Below are 13,461 nucleotides of genomic sequence, written 5' to 3'. Positions count from 1 at the left end.
GAAGGGTTTTCCTCTATATCATCACCATTGACTAAGTTAACATAGAAAGCTACCAAGTTCCAGTGGTCTGACACTTGTGAACGTAGTTTTTAGGAGCTGAAGAATCAATTGACATCTGCACCAGTGCTCACTCTTCCTGAAGGAACAGAAGGTTATGTGGTATATTGTGATGCCTCAGGTATAGGTTTGGGGTGCGTATTGATGTAACGTGGGAAGGTGATTGCTTATGCATCAAAACAATTGAAGAAGCATGAAAAGAATTATCCAACCCATGATTTGGAATTGGCTGCAGTAATATCTGCTTTGAAGATATGGCGGCACTACTTATACGGCATCCATGTTGACATCTACATAGATCACAAGAGTTTACAATACATATTCAAGCAGAAAGAGTTGAATTTGAGGCAACGTAGGTGGCTTGAATTACTGAAAGATTATGACGTCGAGATATTGTATCATCCCGGTAAAGCCAATGTTGTGGCATGCTCTCAGCCGTAAGTCCATGGGAAGCTTAGTACATATTGAGGCAGGTAGGTGGGGTTTGACTAAAGAGCTTCATCAGCTAGCCAATATGAGAATCAGATTGTTAGACTCTGATGACGGATGTGTTACTGTACAGAATACATCAGAATCATCTTTGGTAGCCGAGGTAAAAACACGGCAATATGAAGATCCTATCTTAGTACGATTAAGAGAGAGCATTCAGCAGTGTAAAAGTATGGCTTTTGAGATCGGAAGAGATGGGGCACTGAGATACCAGGGCCGATTATGTGTGCCTAATGTGGCAGGGTTGCGAGAGAAGATTATTAATGAGATTCATCAATCCCGATATTCCATCCATCCCGGCTCGACAAAGATGTATCATGAGTTCAAGGAGAAGTATTGGTGGGATAACATGAAGAAGTCTATTGCAGAATTTGTAGCCCAGTGTCCCAATTGTCAACAAGTAAAGATAGAACATCAGAAACCCGGTGGATTGCTTCAGAATATAGAGATTCCGACTTGGAAATGGGAGGTGATTAATATGGACTTCTTTATTGGATTACCTCGCTCTTATCATAAGTTTGACTCCATCTGGGTGATAGTTGATCGACTTACAAAATGTGCCCATTTTCTTCCAGGTAAGACAACTTACACAGCTGAAGATTATGCGAAGTTGTATATCAAGGAGATTGTTAGGCTTCATGGTGTGCCGGTATTTATTATATCAGACCGAGAAGCTCAATTTACAGCTAACTTTTGGAGGTCTTTCCAGAAAGGTTTAGCCACACAAGTAAATCTCAGCACTGCATTTCATCCGCAGACTAACGGACAGGCTGAACGTACCATTCAGACACTAGAATATATGCTACGAGCATGTGTTCTAGATTTTAAGGGAAATTGGTATGACCATCTTCCACTCATAGAATTCGCCTACAATAATAGCTACCATTCCAGTATTAAAATGGCCCCATACGAGGAACTATACGGGAGAAGATGTAGATCACCAGTTGGATGGTTCGAAGTCGGTGAAACAGAATTATATGGGCCAGATTTGATTCACCAAGCTATTGAGAAGGTGAAAGTGATACAGGAGTGATTGAAGACGGCACAAAGCGGGCAAAAATCTTATTCTAATGTCCGATGTCATGATCTAGAGTTTGAGGTTGGTGATTGGGTTTTCCTGAGGATCTCACCAATGAAGGGTATTATGCGTTTTGGGAAGAAAGATAAGTTGAGTCCAAGGTATATCGGGCCGTATAAAATTCTTCGACGAATTGGACAGGTTGCTTATGAGTTAGAATTGCCATCCGAATTGGAATTTGTCCACCCAGTATTCCATGTATCTATGTTGAGGAAATGAATTGGAGACCATTCTCGAGTCGTCCCTATCAAAGATGTACAAGTTACAGAGGACCTATCATATGAAGAAGTGTCAGTGGCGATATTAGATCGACAAGTCCGCAAGCTGAGAACAAAAGATGTAGCTTCCGTCAAAGTATTGTGGAGGAACAAAAATATGGAAGAAATGACATGGGAAGAAGAAGAGGAGATGAAGTCTAAATACCCTTACCTATTCCAGAATGAAGATAACAAGGATGCTGGTGGAAGACAGGATACATTGGAAGGTGAAACGACTCTATGAGGTAAGCAATAATTTGAGAATACTCCTCCTTAATACAAAATGGTGATATGTAGATAATGTAAATATGAATAATGCTTTGTGTAGCCTTGTGAAGCCATATGTTGGGATTAATTGCTTGCAAGTTTTGCTAGTGAACATTTTATAGGGGAAAATTGATCGGAAATTTCCATTGGAATCCACGATGATTTAAACTCCCCATGAACCCTTACATTCGAGGACGAATGTTCCTAAGGGGGGAGGGTGTTACAACTCATATCCACACGCGTTAGTTCATGCCATATATTAGTTAACATAAATTCAAGAAGGAATTACCTTTTAGATGATAAGAAGTTAATTCTATTTGTCTTAAGTGATACAAGGGTGTATAATGGTGATTAACAAGTATTAGAAGTTAAACGAATCGAGGATGTTGTAACTCGTATTTTCAGGTAAACCTATAGGTTCTTAATACACTCAAGGTCATGTATTAAGGTGTTTGAATCATATAATATCCGTATCATAAGTCTTGAAGTCAAACGAGTTATGAAACAAAAGTCGACAAAAGTTGTCGCAACTTAGGTTCATAATTTTACTTAAACATTAGATCAAATGTTTCTAAGCTTTTATCCTAATTTATAAGGAATTACGGGGTGATCTACCCACCAAATTAAAGATCAATTAGTCTAGTTTCTAACTCATTAAACCGTTCATCGATACGATCTCAGAGTAGAGAGATATTCGCATTTTTGCGAGACCGCGCCAAGCACCTCTCTATGGGGCCCACTAAGGCGGTTTAAGATATTTGGACCTATATAGGATGCCTTCAACCCGTTTTAAGTCATTTTTTCTCACTATTTTCAGACCTTAGAACCCTAGGAACATCCTCTCAAGGTTCTCTCAATATTCAAGACCCAAAAAAGGGCAAATAACACAAATCAAGTGTTGGGAATTCCGTGGCGCTAGTAAGTCTCTTGTTCTTCTTGTTGTTGCTCATTTTTGTGTTGTTCCAGCTCGTGTGGGAGGTTGTTTTAAAGGGTTTATGTTCTGTAAATACTCCTTCATGTTCTTAATATCAATCCTAGGTGATTTCAAGCCTTCTAAAGTGATTCTAGTGCCAAAAAACACTAATTGATCGCTAGTTTCGCTTTCTTGTTGTTGTGGCAGCATTGGAGGGATATTTCATGGAAATTTAAGGTCAAATGGAGTTGTTATTTCTGTATAAAGGTAAGGAACCTCTTACTCTATATGTATTTAAGATTATCCAAGTTACGGCTAAGCCATTGAAGCTAGAACTTGTGAAATATATATCGAAAGGTTTGGTAGTAATGTTATTGTTTTGTGGACTGTTTTGCGTTGCTGTTGGGCTGCATATTTTACTATTGTTTTGTGGAGTTTTGGAGGTGGAAGGGTGTGTATAAACACCATATATATGTAAGGTTGTGGGCTGATAGTTATTCGTAATATTTCCGGGTCGTTTGACACGACTACGGTGGTCGTCGTATGTATGAAGTGATTAGGTTGTGCATGGACTATTTTGGGAGGCTCAATATGTTTATTATTGATATTGTTTGGGCTGTTTTGTGATTGTTTTGAATGGCGTGAAGTCATATATATAGGGGAGGTGCTGTCCGTTTCAACGTAAAATAGGTTGTGGTCGATACATAATAGTTATGACACTTAAATGATAACGGTAGTATCGTTTCTCTTATTATAGAGTAAGGAGTTGTGACAATTGCATAGCTTGTGATTGGGGAAGTATATACAAGGTATATGAGGCTATCCCTTTCCTTCTTTTGCACGACTACGATTGTACATAATGTAATGAACGAGCTTCCAAGATACTCTACTCTTAGAAGCTAGAAGTACTTACATTGTTTTCCCTCTTATGGAACGATTGATGTTAATGATGCTTCTCTTATTATTATGTTATCAATGTTGTTGGTACTTCCTGATTCTTATAAGGTTCATAGTGAAGAGTTAGTCCTAATAACGTGTACAGAGGATACCGACCTTACGTCACTCCGAAAGGTTTAGAATGTGATTCCACGAGTCGAGCATGCATTATATATATGTATCATTTTACTCTACCGAGCCACGGTATAGTTGGCCGGTTACGGCATCTATTGTGCAACCACTGATCAGTTGGGTTTTACCGAGCTCCACGTGGCCGGGTACGATTCTACCGAGCCTTATGATGGTCGGGTACATTTTTACCGAGCCCATTATGGTCGGGTACGATATGATGATGATGACGCCCACAGAGGCGAATGTTTTAACGGTTTATGTATTTATACATATGTATCATGCATTTCATGTCAGTAGCCCTCAGAGGTACTAAGATGTTACAGGTTGTATATTCTCTATCCTTTCTTACATTACTAATCGTATTTATGGTCCCTGCCTTACATACTCAGTACTTTATTCGTACTAACGTCCTTTTATTTGTGGACGCTGCATGTCGTGTTGCAGGTCATAGACAGGCAGGTGCAGCTCCCCCACTTCGGACTTGTCGTGGTCTTGGTATGCATTTTTGTTATAGACGTTATGGGTATGTCGGGGCCCTGTTCCGGCTATGTTGTAGCATTTATGCTCCTTTAGAGGCTCATAGACAGGTGTCGACTCATGTATAGTTTGGTATGTCTTGTCGGCTGGTTTTTGTTGTATAGTCTTTCATGGTAGCTGGTAGCTCGTACCATATATGTATAGTTTCTTGATTGTCTGGTCATCCCATGTTATGTATGTTCATGCCATCATATTTTATGGTTGGTTGTCCATGATCCATGTCTACCATTTATATTGATCTCATCAGCCCTAAAAGATAATAAAGAAGGTTAGATAAAATGTATGTTGGTGCTCGGCAAGTATGGTCGGGTGCTAGTCAATGGCCCTCCAGTTTGGGTCGTGACACTTAATACCCCTAAAACCCTAGAAAGAAGCTTAAAAAGAACAAAAAAACCTAGTCTTGGGGAGCCGTTTTTTGAGATCGAAGAAGAGCCAGTCGTTCCAGCAGATTTGGGGGGACGCAAAACCATATACCGTCTTTTTCTTCACAAAAAAAACCCTAGCAAGAACTCCATCTCCATGTCAGCCGCGACACTATCACGCCAACCACCAAACGGCCACCACTGAACCATCACGCCAACCACACAAACGACCAGCTGCTGCTTTCTTCATCTCTAACCTTAGAACACCCCCCAAAGATGAGTCTCACTCTTCTTCAACTCATTACCGCCGGCCACCCCATTTTAAGACCCATCTACCACTGCTTCGTTGCCCAAAGCCGTCGGACCACCCTTCTGCCTCCACACACAGTCATCTTCTCCAGAACCATCAGCCAAAACCTCTTGAATCTCTAGGAAAAAAGGAGCTATTATGCTCTTCCTTTTTCTACTTCTGCCAATTTTGCACAAGTAGCCGCTTTTATGTCCCTTTGTATTTATAAGGTGACAACTGATTTGCACAAATGGGATACAGAAATGGACTAATATGATTACTACAATGAAGAAAATACCAAGATGTTTTGGTTTCTTTTGATTCAATATCACTTCGGAAAAACAAAATCAAAACAAAAATAGAGTTGGAGTTTTAATATCGGAAGTTCATTGCTTGAGCTTGTTTGGGTCTGAATCCGGGTTTGTTTGAGTTTTGCGGTACTAATTCAAGTTTCGCCCGTAGTTTGTCACATTTATGAGTTCAAAACTGTAAAACAATCAATTTTCCGGCTATATTGAGGTCAACACTTTCATTCTCTATTTCTTTTATTCGAGCTTAATGTTAATTATTTGTTTGGTGATATGATCCCGTTGTTTCTGTAATTATTCTCCATGGTTTTGAATTTTCTTTCTCGGTTATCTGATCGTGTTTACTCGAATTGGTTATAGCTGAACATGATTTTGTCATAGTATAGAAATTGGGTTGCTATTCGTCGGTTGAGCTACGTCAAATTAGATTAAAGGGCTCGGGTACTAAAGTTTGTGAAATTGAGCTTTCATGTCGGGTTGTAGGGTTGTTGGGCTAAATTGAAATGAGATATTGAAACTGTAACCTTTATTGCATTATTCAATTGATTTGATTGTTAGGAGCATGCTTAGGCCGTTAATATTCATAAACATCGTAGCTTTTTCCTTAGGCGTGATTAATAATAAATCATCGTGACTACGGGTACGGTTCCCGTGACGTAGTTGTGATGCTTAATTTCTAAAATCTGGAGGTACATTTATGTGACCCGGCCACAATTTAATCCTATTAATAAAATAAATATATTGTAGATCGTGAGTACATTTCCCATGATACGATTCGCAATGTGTACCAAACAAACAAGTGTACGACAATCGTAACTTGTTCCAGAATAATTCAATAATTAATTAAATAGGGTACAAGGAATAGGATGCACAATAGTTTTAAATATGTAATTAATCAGATAATTTGGCCAACAACAATAGTTGAGGTACCGTGCCAAAACCACGGAACCCGGGAATGCCTAACACATTCTCCCGTGTTAACAGTTTCTTACCGGATTTCTGTGTTCGCAGACCATAAATACGAGTTAAACTTCCTCGATTTGGGATTTTAAACCGGTGACTTGGGACACCATAAATTATCCCAAGTGGAGACTTTGAATTTGATATAAATAATCTCATTTCGGTTATTGTCACTTTAATTGGAAAAATCCCTTATACCCCTTCCGGGGTAGAAAAAGGAGGTGTGACAGCTCTGGCGACTCTGTTGGGGACAAGAACCCAGAACTTCTGGTTCAGGGTTTAGAATTCGAGCTTAGAATAGCTTTTATAATTGGCTTTTCTTTATTATCTAATTTGTATTACATCTTTGGGCCTAATGTGCTAAATGTTGCTTTTTACCACTTTGATATTATTTGAACTGTATATAAACTGCTGCGAAACCCTTCTCTTCTCATCTTCGGGGAAGTGCACGCTGGCGTGACTTCTTTTATGTTAGTGTCATATCCTAATTTAGAAAGAGGTTCAGACAAGTTACAAAGCCGGATGGCTTTTTGGTTCCCGATACGTAGCCCCCCTCGGCTCGAGTTGTCCGCTCGGGTATACCAAGTCTAGAACAATACACCCAGGTTTTAAACCTAGAAAAACTTAGCCTCATGTCGGATCCTTAGTAGGAACGCTTGTTTGCATCATGTGCATTTGACTTTGGGGACTCAACACAGGGGTTGGGTCCGTCTAGGACAAGTATACCCAAAAATAAAAGACCATCTTGATGCATCATATGTGCTACATATTCCATTTTTCAAGGGTAAAAGCGTCATTTGGCGGACCAATGAGGGTTGAGAATTTGGGTCATCACTCGTTTTGAAAGTAAATTTTGTGTTCCGAGGCATTAAAAAAACTCTTTTTTGTCTCACCTCGATTTGCGTGCACAGTCCAAGCGCGCTTCCGAAAAGCTTTTATGTGAAAACTAAGTAAAATAAGGCAATTGGCTTTTAAAATTAATTAAAGTTGACCTTGGTAAACATTTGGTAAACGGACCCGAACCCGTGATTCGACGGTCTCATAAGGTCTGTAGTAAAATATGAAACTTGGGCGTATGCCCGGAATTGAATTCCGAGGTCCCAAGCCTGAGAAATGAATTTTTGAAAGAAATTGTTGAACTAAAATTATAAGAGATTTTGGAAATAAAAAGAGGTTTGAAATTGATAGTATCGAGCCCGTATTTTGGTTTTGGAGCCCGGTACAGGTATTATATAATAATTAAGTTAAATCTGTGAAGTTTGGTAAGAATCGGAGCTCGTTTAGTATAAAATGGACCTTTATTTGAGAAAATAGTAATTTTGATTATCTTGAGTGATTTCATGAATTTGAGGTTTAATTCATAGTTGTTGATGTTATTTTTGTGATTTGATCGCACGATCAAGTCTGTATGATATTTTTGGACTTGCGTGCATGATTGGTTTGGAGCCCCGAGGGCTCGGGTGAGTTTTGGATAGGCCACAGAGTGAATTTGGACTTAGAGAAATGGTTGTTGCACGTTCAGTTGTGTTGCAGGCTCTGATCTAACAATTGCGAGGTCAGGCTTCGCAATTGCAAGCCCAACAGGTTTGGCAATTGCAAGGGCTTGATCGCATTTGAGAAGAAAGCCCAGCCTGCCAGTGTTCGCAATTGCGAACCTTCCTTCGCAAATGCTAAGTCATCAGAGGAGGGCCAGTATCGCAATTGCGATGACTTGTTCGCAATTGCGAGGTTATCAGACAATGCCTAGGTTCGCAAATGCAAGGCCTTGTTTGCATTTGCGAAGCTCATGTCGCAATTGCGACAGCTGCGACCAGTTAATTGGGACTTAGACGAAATTTTCTTTATTTTTCAAAGTCTCTCAAACCCTAAGCTCTTTTGGGCAATTTTCTAAAGAAAAGTTCTTCTCCAAATCAATTGTAAGTTATTTCTAATTCATTTTCTTCAATATAGAACATCTTTTCACATGATTTCAATTCAAAATCAAGGGTTTTCATGGGAGAAAATGGGTGTTCTGGGTAGAACTTAGGATTTTTCAAATTTTGGGGATTTGGACCTTAATTTGAGGTCCGATTTTAAAATAAATTATATATTTGAACTCGTGGGTGAATGGGTAATCAGATTTTGGTTCAAACCTCGGGTTTTGACTATGTGGGCCCGGGGTCGATTTTTTGACTTTTTGGGAAAATCATTAGAAAACCTATTTTCATGCATTAGAATTTATTCATTTAGCATTTATTGATATCTTTAAGTAAATTGTGGCTAGATACAAGCGAATTGGTGGTAGAAACAAGAGGTAAAACGGTAGTTGAGTGAGGTAAAAGCACGAAGGGTGATGTCGTGCACTTGTCATTGATTTTCTTATTCTTGCTTACAGTTGAATTTTTGTGTTCCTTTCACTTCTTTACTGAAATTTTATTTGTACATGATATTCCCCGCAGTATGTTTCCCCTTCCCATCTTTAACTGCTAGTTTCTGTCATTATTACTTGATGTATATGATATAACTACACAGATTTATTTGGTAGTCTTGTCCTAGCCTCGTCACTACTTCGTCGAGGTTAGGCTAGACATTTACCAGCACATGGGGTCGGTTGTGTTGATACTACACTCTGCACTGTGTGCAGATCCCGGTACTGCAACTTTAGGACCACAGTGAGGTTGCTGCCTTCAGTCCAGTGGCGGAGACCCGTGGTAGTCCTGCAGGCGTTCGCAGACCTTGGCGTCCCCTTCTATCTTTCCATTATGTTTCTTTTATGTATTTCAGAGACATCTTTTTATTTATCTTTCAGACCACTGTTTGTAGTATTCGTAGACAGTCCGTGACATTGTGACACCAAATTCTGGGTAGAGTTATATGTTGGATTCTGCACTAGTATATGGTTAAACTATTAGTTTTCGTCTTCCGCATTTCTGTTTATTATAATATTTTCGTTGCTGATCACCTGTTATAATGAATTATTAAAAAGGCTAAGTAAAAAGGTTAATGAATCTATAATACTCGGTTTGCCTAGCTTTCATGAATAGGCATCGTCACGACTCCCGAGGGTGGAAAATTCGGATCGTGACAGCGCCAAATTGTTTACCCCTAAAATGGTATAGTTAAATTTATACGTGGTTTCTAAATAAGTGAATTAATTAAAATAATAAAATAATTTAAATAATACGCAATACTTAGGCTTGAGATGAACAAAAAATCAAGAAAAATAATAATTCGGGGGGTAGAGCTTTCGGGCACAATAGTGATGAAACCAAAGAACAAGAAAGTAAAATTGTGTAAGCTTTTAATAGATTATAGCATAAGTTTTTTAGAAAATTCCCCCCTTACAATGATAAGAGATCTCACTACTTATAGTTACGCCTAGGGAACAAGGTCTTAGGATTATGCTCTTCTTTAATGTCAATTATGAGGGCCATTGACGAAGGTGTAACGGTGAGCATAAATGACAAATTCTTTGTAATGGGCAGCGCACTAAATGCTATGGAATATTCTCCATTAAATGCCACTGGGCAAAGGGTATTTATTGTATTTTTATGAGTGTCATTCTTTCCGGTGACAAACGAGATAATTATCTTCAGTTCTAACTATCCCTCGCCTTAGGTTGCACGTGTCATTCTCTTAAGCAGCCACCTAGCATAGCATATTTTACCCTATAAAGAGTCTTGCACTAATATCATATTAATTAAAAATTAGTGCAAGTGGCTGGAACTGTTCAACACCATACATATACATATATATGTTTGAGCATGTATAACAGGCTATTATAACTCATACACGTAAGCAGTGGCAGACCTAGGATTTGCGCAAGCGGGTTCAGTCAAAGACGAGCGCAAGTAATAGTATAAATAGTGTTGGGTATGACGACGAAGATTTGATCATTTTATTTATTTATTTATTTATTTATTTATTATTCTTAACACAATCTCAAAATGAAGTTATTTTATAGTTGGGCACTCTATAGTTTTAACATAATTAAAAATATTTTTAAAAAGTACAAAAAAATTATCTATCTGCTTGTAGAAATTTATTTAATTATTTACAAATTTTACTTCAAAAATTCAATTTAACAAAAATTTATTAACTCTAAAATATTTAAATTTTCTTTGTTACTGATAAGAAGTTGTTATCTGAAAGAGCGAAGAGAATAAATCTATAAATACTAAACTAATTCAAGTAACAATTTTTTGGAGCTATATACCAAACTAGAAAATTAAATATAAAACAAATAAACGTTACTAAACTAAATAAAACTAACTAATTATAAATAATTTCAACAAATGTACTTGCATTTTATCAAATTTTAAGAAATAACGAACAAATTTCACTTTGTAGGTAGGTTTGATTTTTTTAGCAGATTAAACTATAGAATAAATTGTATTCTGGCAAAAAGGAAGTTAAAGTAACATAGTAAAATAACAAACGAGTGGACATGAGAGTAATATTAGAGGGACTCTGGTTAATTTGAAACACACTTATCTTCTTGGTCATCGGTTGCGTACACTTGTCCCACAATACAGATTGAAAGAACAATTAGAAAATGGACAAAACGGGACTCGAACTTAGCACCGCCTAGATAGCTTGAACTGCTTAACCACCTCGACCAAGAGCATGTTGGGGCGAAGTGGGTTCAATTTTTTAATTTCTACACAAATATCATCTTAAGTATAATTTATCAATACATACAATATAATTTTTCAGCATGTTCAACTGAACCCCCTTGACACCATGTGGGTCTGCCTCTGCACGTAAGCTATGTGAGAATTTAACGTAAAATATTATTAAGCAATACTTAACAGAATAGGATGCAAAAGATTTTAGATACCAAGAAGAGAAGAAAGTATGTATACTTAGAAGAATATTAAGCACTGATGGCATGCGATTAAATGTTGATTCTTCTGAACATTTGGCAACCTTCTCTTTACTAAGGGTGGCGGCTGCCTAATTATACAAAGCGGTGTTATCATAGGAAAACATGCTAATGTTAGACTTCTAACGCAATTCACCATCTTGTCAAATGTGATGCCGTCTATGAATAGACCATTCAACCACCCAAGTGTTTCTCATTGGAAAAAGAAGCTAAGATATTGTGCTCCATTATTCCGTTTAGATGTTAATTTAAAACGTGAAACCGGCCGTTAAATCCCTTTGATTCCAAGAGTACTTACACTTTCAATGGTGTATCTATTTCGAAAATGGTATAAGTGATGGAAACCAGGTATGAACAGCGGAAACAAATAGCCAGGATCACTTGCATGTAATATAGACAATACATAATCACAGATTTTAATTAAACATAAAATCGATACTTATTTCTTGAAGCGTGACTGCAATCACCAAAAGACCTTCAAGCATGCACAAAAACCATCCACGAGATCATCCTCCAGTTCCACGGTCTTCTGCTGTGTGACCCAAATAATGCTCGGAATTAGCGAAACTCGTGTGGGCGAGTTTCTTCTAGGAAAATCGTGTAGTAAAAAAACTCAGGTCTCCTTATTGAAGATGACCTCTTTATATAGCCACAGGTTTTAGGGCTTAAAACATTTTTCTAAACCTTTACTTTTCCACCAAGAAATATAATTCCATTTAATTCTTATTTATTCGGTCACAGCAGGGACCGCAGTATTTAATTATCGAGGCTTCCTATTATGGACTTAATTCGAAATATCCGAATTAATACTACCATAATAAATTACGAATTATTCCACTAAAAATTCGTAATTGCACTCCTTAGTTCAATTTAGAAATTCTTCCATTAAACATTATTTAACACCTCATGTTAAGATTTAGATACTAATCAAATAAATTAAATTACTAACAATTTAATTCATTGACTATTTCCTTTAGACTTTCGCTTAACTTATTTCATGTGACGGATACAAAATCCACTTGCAGGCACATGAAAACTTATAAGCTTTCATAAAGGTGTATCATCAATCTCTATACCGAGAAATGGATTCCATCAACTAACTATTACTTTGCCAATGTATATTATCATTATCCAATTTACCAGGCATATTGACCCACGAAAGGATCTTGCCTTTTAATAAATCAAAACAATAATAATATACACAACTAATAATAATTATATCAAGATTAAGAGTGTAAGTACATTTAATGGCTAGAGAATTTATTTTATTAAGTCAGTATAAAATACTTATCTCTACTTGATCCGTTCAATACATACAAAATGTACTAGCCCAAGAAGTCGGAATTAAATCATTCTCATAGTCAAGATAAATTATATTTAATCTTGTGCTACAATCATTGATGATGGTTTGTCCAATTCCATCATTAGATTGTGAACATAATCTTTATACTTATAAGAACCGATGATTTAATCTTCTGTATATAAGCTAAACTTTATACACTAAACCATCTACTATATAAGTAAAGGACACAACAAATGAATATATGAGTTATTTAAAACTTTATTAAAATTGAATAAACAATTGTTCCATAATAAATACTATATCCAAACTAAAATTCATTGTTAATAGTATATATCCCAACAATAAGAAATTCCAAACAAGAGTAGTAATGTTTTCAAGATTGTATTTTAACATCCAACAATAAAAAAAAAAAGTTATATTAGTCTTTGTGCATGCATGTCTCTTTAAAGAAGCAACTGTTTCCTTTTTTTATTTTCTTACAAATTAATCAGGCAATCGTCTAGAAGTAATTCAAATAAAACTTAATGTTCTCTTATATCTAAGAAAAAATAAGTGACAGCTTATATTGTTCGAAAGATATATTATTATGGTGGACCATAATATTTTCGATTCGTGAAAGAAATAGTGAAATTAAAATTATACAGTTGGATCTCAATTTGAACGCGGTTATATTCCAAAGCTCGATATGGACCTGGAAAAGTTAATATTC

The sequence above is a fragment of the Nicotiana tabacum genome, chromosome 7 (genome assembly GCF_000715075.1).
Source record: "Nicotiana tabacum cultivar K326 chromosome 7, ASM71507v2, whole genome shotgun sequence".
NCBI classification, from domain to species: Eukaryota; Viridiplantae; Streptophyta; class Magnoliopsida; order Solanales; family Solanaceae; genus Nicotiana; species Nicotiana tabacum.
This window is presented reverse-complemented; position numbering follows the sequence as displayed.